The sequence below is a fragment of the Atheta coriaria genome, unplaced genomic scaffold (assembly GCF_025399875.1).
Source record: "Atheta coriaria isolate IRGN ID8LTWV9N9 unplaced genomic scaffold, Caltech_Dcor_3.1 hic_scaffold_4_pilon, whole genome shotgun sequence".
Taxonomy (NCBI): Eukaryota; Metazoa; Arthropoda; class Insecta; order Coleoptera; family Staphylinidae; genus Dalotia; species Dalotia coriaria.
This window is the reverse complement of record NW_027045446.1, coordinates 9,907,206-9,914,317: the sequence shown is the minus strand read 5'-3', so window position 1 is coordinate 9,914,317 and position 7,112 is coordinate 9,907,206. Positions and strand designations below refer to the sequence as shown.

Sequence of the window (7,112 nt, the reverse complement as noted above, 5' to 3'; positions counted from 1 at the left end):
TTCGTGGATTTCACCAGTTTACATTATTACTCAGGTATTTGCGTTTGAATAAAATGGGCAAGGTGGGGCCAAAAATATCACTTTTAGCACTTTTAGTCGCGATTTTCGATTTTAAGAGTATGTAATTATTTTATGTTTTATCTGATGCAAAATTTTTGATATCATCCTTGGAATTTGTTTGGGGCATAGGTTGGGTTATGAATTTTCAAAAATCGTCGAAAAAGTATAAACTTTTACGTAATTTTAAGGGTAGAAAATTTTATCTTTCCCCAGATTTCCGTTTTAACTATTCTATCTGATAGAAAATAGTCCATGGTTAGGACACTGCGATCAGATGCAATTTATTTCTTTGGAGTTTACGAGATATTTGCGATTGAATAAAATAGGCCAAAAAGATTGAAAAGTGTCACGTTTTAGCTTTTTTGTGGAACATGGTAACTTGGGAATTATAAGTTGGAATGTTTTGATGCGGAATTCATTGAATCACACTGCCATTGAAATTTATTTCGAGAGAAAATTCAAATATTACGAGTTTGTATTAGAAATTAATAATATTTAGGCATACGCGGTATCGTGCGGCGGTGCTATGGGTTTTATAAGATGCCAACTCCACGGAAGCGCAGGTATTACTAATAAGTTTGGACTATTTTAGTTAGAATTTAGTTACTTCTCTCTGTGTTAGGAAGTTTGTTGCGGATTTATATAGCCATATTGCTTATGTATATTTACTTGTACTTATACAGGATTGACACTAGCACGTTTTACAGTATTCGCTGTACCATGTGGAGTCCGATGAGTTCTGCATTAACATTTTGCAAGCGTTGTACCTTTACCACGGGTGCGCGGATGAGAGTCCTTTACCATATCGTACGGTGCTCTAAATGGGAGGTCTTTATGGATCCTGTAAGGAATAAATTGAATTTAATTTATGTATATGTATATTTCATTTACTGAAAATATTTTCAGTTAATTGGATAGGCGTTGTGATACCGGGGATTGGCTGGATTGTCCTTGGGGACAAACTTCGGAAGTTCCATTAGTTACTGGGTGGAGTGCGTTTGAGGGATGAAGTTTGGATTGTTGAGGTGGATTAGCTAGACTAAAATACGGGGCAATGTTATATTGCAATTTATAATGTACATAATTTTTGTTTTGTTGGTTTAATTTCTAGGTTATAGGAGTCCGAAGGTGAAGATTAAGTTTTGGTGGTGTTGTTGGTTTCAGTACGATTAAATCGTTTACAATATAATTCAAGGCTGTTATTCATTTCATTTTTTGTTTGTTTGTTGGTTTGTAAAGGCATTATATAATTGTGTGAAATATTTGTCTACCATTTTCCAAATGCTGTATATATTGAGAGGTGGGGTTTGTAGTTCACGTTTGTGAAGACAAAATTGTTGTTTTTATATTTTAACCATAATTTTTTGTGTTTTATTTGTGCAAACCAGGACATACTTGTCATTCCTCCTTTAATTAATCATAGGTTATTAAAGCTTGAAGTACTTTTCGCTAAGTCATGGAAGAGTTTAAAGTCAATTTATGGAAATGCCGTTTCGTCTCGTTATTACTAGTTGTCTATCCACGGGTAACCTTGTTGCACTATTCTAGTTGTAGGAGTTAAATATACTGCACTTTCTGCGATCCTAATAATATTCAAAGAATTCTATTTACTTGTTTCAATTCAGATTTCATTAAAATTTGTCTAGAGGAATTTGTGAAATATTGCTGTTCTCAGTGCTGTAGTGTAGGGACGCAGAGGGTGGATGAATAGTTCCCCATAGATTATTATTATTTTTAAATTTGTTTTGTTTTATATTCAATTTTTTCCTCAAAAAAAGGTTAAATGGGAGCTAAACCATTAAGTACTAATAAAAGTTTTCAGGTATTGATATAAAATTGGTTATATCGTCGAGAGCAGATTTGGAATTCCATTATTTAAATTTTCAGCATAAAATCGCTTTATAATAAAATCATTTTCCTTGGTACTTTGTTTTCATCGTTTTTAATTAGGTTTACCATAGCATTTAGAGTTTTCAAGGTCGAGATATGTGGTTCTTTTTTTCTACTCTTTTGCGGGTTTGTGAAATAAAATTTACCATAAAAGGGCAAAAGATTTCTCTTTTTTATGTTGAAAATTAAAAGTTGGAATTTAGAAATTCTGTTTTCGGCTACTGATAGATAGTTTAATTCTACATCGATTATTTTAGTAAATTTTGTTGCTAGCATTAACGGTTTAGGCCCTATTTGCAATTTTAATGAAAACAACATTCGACTTAAAAAAGAAAAATGTTTTGCCTTTTTTATGACGAAATCTTTTTTCAGCAAATGCAGGTTCAGTAATAATTGAAATTTTTAAATTCTGTTTTCGGATTCTGAAAGTAGATTAAATTCTGAATCGGAAACCAGCAACACACTTATAGATTAAGGCCCTATTGGCATGTAAAAAACAATTTATTAAAAAAAAACATGCAATTAGGGCCTAAACGATCAATGTTAAGAAAGTAATTACATAAAAGTCGATATAGAATTTTTGCTTACAGAAGCCGAACACAGAATTTAAAAATTCCGAATATACAGAAGCTGACTTGCTGAAAGAAGATTTTTGAACATTAATTTTTCCCGCTTCTACTAGTTACCGCCGAAACTTTATCTGCCTCCTCTCATTTCTGCGATCCGAATACCAAAAGTCGAGTTTCGACTGTTTCGAGTCCAAATTTTGTGTCATTTTGCCTCTCAGAGTCGACAAAATAAAGATTGAATATTAGGATCGCAGAAAGTTGAGGAGGCTGATAAAGTTTTTGCGGCAACTAGTAATGTGCTGCCTCTGGTGGCGACGAACCGAAGCTCAAAACTTTCGGTTGTTGTAGTTTCTAACTGATAGATGGCACTAGCATGCACTTTTCAAAATAAATGGTTTAAGGAATCGTTAAATATGTGATTGGGTAGAAATAAGAGAAATAATTATAATTAGGAAAACTTAAAAATATTCTTTATTAAAGAAAACACACAAGCATACATTTTGGGAGTCAATTTGTGTAATAATCACAAAAGTTATTAAAGATAATGAAATTTAATAATAACAATCTGATGCAAGAATGGTCCATCTACGATGTCAGACTCAGGTGCAAAATCCCTAAAACAAGCAAAAATTAGTCCTTCCAACATAAAAATGCAATTTTGGGGATCAATTTGTACGATAATCACAAAAGTTATTTAGGAAAATGATAAAGGAATGAATTACTTACAATCTAACACAAGAATAGTCCTTCTACGATGTCAGACTCAGGTGCAAAATCCCTAAAACAAGCAAAAATTAGTCCTTCGAAAATAATAATGCAATTTTGGGGATCAATTTGTACGATAATCATTAAAGTTATTTAGGGAAATGATAAAGGAATGAATTACTTACAATCTGACACCAGAATGGTCCTTCTACGATGACAGACTCAGGTGCAAAATCCCTAAAACAAGCAAAAATTAGTCCTACGAACATAAAAATGCAATTTTGGGGGTCAATTTGTACGATAATCATAAAAGTTATTTAAGAAAATGATAAAGGAATTATTTACTTACAATCTGATACCATAATGGTCCTTCTACGATGTCAGACTCAGGTGCAAAATCCCTAAAACAAGCAAAAATTAGTCCTTCGAACATAAAAATGCAATTTTGGGGGTCTATTTGTACGATAATCATTAAAGTTATTTACGGAAATGATAAAGGAATTATTTACTTACAATCTAACACAAGAATAGTCCTTCTACGATGTCAGACTCAGGTGCAAAATCCTAAAACAAGCAAAAATTAGTCCATCGAACATAAAAAGCAATTTTGGGGTCAATTTGTACGATAATCACAAAAGTTATTTAGGAAAATGATAAAGGAATGAATTACTTACAATCTGATGCCAGAATGGTCCTTCTACGATCTCAGACTCAGGTGCAAAATCCCCAAAACCATCAAAAATTAGTCCTTCGAACATATAAAGGCAATATTGGGGTCAATTAATGACATAATCTCAAAAGTTAATTAGGAAAATGATAAAGAATTTTAATACTTACATTCTGATGCAAGAATGGTCCTTCTACAATGTTAGACTCAGGTGCAAAATCCCTAAAACCATCAAAAATTAGTCCTTCGAACATAAAAATGCAATTTTGGAGGTCAATTTGTTCGATAATCATAAAAGTTATTTGGGAAAATGATAAAGGAATTAATTACTTACAATCTGATACCAGAATGGGTTTTTCTACGATCTCAGACTCAGGTGCAAAATCCCTAAAACCATCAAAAATTAGTCCATCGAACATAAAAATGCAATATTGGGGGCAATTTGTAAGGTATTCACAAAAATTAATTAATAAAATGATAAAGAATTTTAATACTTACATTCTGATGCAAGAATGTTCCTCCTACGATGTCAGACTCAAGAGCAAAATTCCTAAAACCAGCAAAAATTAGTCCTGCGAGCATTAAAATGCAATTTTGGGAGTCAATTTGTGAAATAATCACAAAAGTAAATAAAGAGAATGATAAAGAAATTTATTACTTACAATTTGATGCGAGAATGGTCCTTCTACGAACTCAGACTCAGGTGAAAAATCCTTAAAATCATCAAAAATTAGTCCTTCGAACATAAAAATGCAATTTTGGGGTCAATTTGTGAGATAATCACAAAAGTTATTCAGGGAAATGATAAAAATTTAATACCTACACTTTGATGCAAGAACGGTCCTTCTATGATGTCTGACTCAGGTGCAAAATCCTAAAACCATTAAAAATTAGTCCTTGGAACATAAAAATTTAATTTTGGGGGTTAATTTGTGAGATAATCACAAAAGTAAATTAAGAAAATGATAATATTTATCTGCCTGATGATGCCACAGTGTGGCGAAACATGTCGTAGAGTGGTAAAAGTTTTAGTGAAAGCCTTAAGGTTTATCCTTTCTATCAACGAAAAGTTAGTCATTCAAACATAAAAATGCATTTTGGGGTCAATTTAATAGATAATCAGAAAAGTTATTTAGGAAAATGATAAAGAAATTAAATATTCATAATGTGTTGCAAGAATGGTCCTTCTTCGATGTCAGACTCAGGTGCAAAATCCTTAAAACAAAAAAATTAGTCCTTGAAAACACACGACAATTACGCAGTTACGGCCAAATTTTGCGGGGTTTGGGGTGCATTTTATAAAAGGACTCTTAGTTTATTATAATCCGAAGAAACACTAAAAATATCGCGAAAGGTTTGCGAGATATGACCCGATTTCCACCGCATGTTTTGGAAAATGTAAAATGAGCCATCTTTGGCGGCCATTTTGAGTCAGCTATAACCGAATTTTGCGGGGGTTAAGGGGTGCATTATAAAAAAGCTAGATCTATCAGAATTCGACAAAAAATAAAAATATGGCGAACAGTTCGCAAAATATGATCCGTTTTCCACTGCAAGTATTGAAATATTGGATAAAAGGCAAGCTTTCGTGATCGTTTTGAAGTACATATGTAATAATGCAATGAATGGTAACAGCGTAAATTAGAATAAAAGATATGATTGAAATATATACTTACGATTGTTATTGTGTGCATCAGTCACCAGCGCACAACAAGTGCTGTAATTAAATAAAAGAAGTTGAAACATTTCATAAGATTTAAGAATAATTTCTTTATACATCAAACAAAACATAAAATATGTGTTGTTGAATGAAAAGTTACTTACGCAAGGATACTGATGAATAAATGTACATGGAGGCCATCCTACATCCGAATCAATTACCGGCCGACACCTAACCTTGTAACCTGAATAAGTATGCACACGAAACGCGATTAAATATCCTACGACGTTTGTACAATAATGTACCATAAACGCGCGAGTAATATATAACATTACTATAGTATTTACAATTAAATAGTCGATTGATGATCTAATATAATGCAAATTTTGAAAGCGGAAGTTCGGACAAACAATACGAGTAGATCAAAACACATCACGGCAAGCGACCGGCACGGCACTGACTGCAAACGTGCACAAAGCCGGCGCGTCGAGAGCACGCGACCTTGTCTGCGAATTGCAATAGGCACGTTACCTGCGATCAAAACTAAACTAAGATGCGCCAACATGCGGCGTGAGGGGATGGCAACGGACGGCACTCGTGAATCTCATGCCTTGCATTCCACGCGGCCGCAGCGATAAGAAAGTAAATTGTGATAAAACAAACACAATTCTCGTGCTGAATGCCCACGATTGCAGATAAATATAGAAATAAAGAATACAATTCTATTTTATGATTTTTAGTTCATGCTAGTGACATATATGAATGATGACCATCTCCCTCAATTTAGTTTAAAATAAAAATTAAAATACGACTTATATAATAATAATAATGTAATTTCGTATGATTGCCCGCTTTCTTATAATTGACCGTACGAAGGTAGTGGTAGAAGTGACTTCCATTCAGGGCACCGTACGAAGGTAACGGTGGAAGTGATTCCCATTACACGGGTACATACGAGGGTAGCGGTGAAAGTGACTTTATTCAGTGCACCGTACAAGGGTAGCGGTAGAAGTGAATTGTGTTTGGGCTGACTTTCATTCGCCCATTTTATCTTTCGAATTAAAATTTCATCTCTCAGATTTCCGTTTTAACTAGCTTATCTTATAGAGAATAGTCCGTAGATTAAGACGCTGCAATCGGATCTTAATTATCTCTTTTAGTTTACGAGTTTACGATTCAATAAAATGGGCAAAAATTGCAAAATGTCACTTTTTAGTACTTTTAGTCGCAATTTTTGACCTTTTACTGTAGGAAATATAATTATTTTATATCTTTATCTGATAGAGAATGTTCCAATCTTTCATAATCCGCAATGCATTGGTTGCTATGGCTTTTAGTTTAAGAGATATTAATTATCAAAAATCGTCGAAAAAAGTATCAAGCACCCCCCCTTGGCAATTTTTTCTTAAGGATTAAAATTTCATCTCTCAGATTTCCGTTTTAACTAGCCTATCTTATAGAGAATAGTCCGTAGATTAAGACGCTGCGATCGGATCTTAATTATCTCTTTTAGTTTACGAGATATTCGCGATTTAATAAAATGGGCAAAAATTGCAAAATG

The 7,112-nt window shown here is 33.3% G+C and overlaps 2 long non-coding RNA genes across 7 annotated transcripts in view; both read right to left on the bottom strand.

The window, feature by feature from the left end:
• LOC135791366 (uncharacterized) overlaps nucleotides 1-4,766 on the bottom strand; it is a 272,960-nt gene extending 268,194 nt beyond the window's left edge. Inside the window, exons 1-10 of one of the 6 annotated variants that reach the window (XR_010548018.1) lie at nucleotides 4,711-4,766; nucleotides 4,554-4,604; nucleotides 4,390-4,441; nucleotides 4,226-4,278; nucleotides 4,062-4,113; nucleotides 3,899-3,972; nucleotides 3,574-3,625; nucleotides 3,410-3,461; nucleotides 3,246-3,297; nucleotides 3,082-3,133 (exon numbers count right to left, since the gene is read on the bottom strand). This is a non-coding gene — a long non-coding RNA (uncharacterized lncRNA). The remainder of the gene's footprint in view (nucleotides 1-3,081; nucleotides 3,134-3,245; nucleotides 3,298-3,409; nucleotides 3,462-3,573; nucleotides 3,626-3,898; nucleotides 3,973-4,061; nucleotides 4,114-4,225; nucleotides 4,279-4,389; nucleotides 4,442-4,553; nucleotides 4,605-4,710) is intronic. The other 5 variants (XR_010548017.1, XR_010548020.1, XR_010548019.1 and 2 more) reach the window with 5 other exon arrangements.
• Nucleotides 4,767-4,802: 36 nt separating this feature from the next.
• LOC135791367 (uncharacterized) lies at nucleotides 4,803-6,051 on the bottom strand. Its single transcript, XR_010548023.1, has 3 exons — nucleotides 5,716-6,051; nucleotides 5,568-5,608; nucleotides 4,803-5,106 (listed from the first exon to the last, which is right to left on the bottom strand). It is a non-coding gene; the product is annotated as an uncharacterized lncRNA (long non-coding RNA).
• Between the last annotated feature and the right edge of the window lie 1,061 nt (nucleotides 6,052-7,112).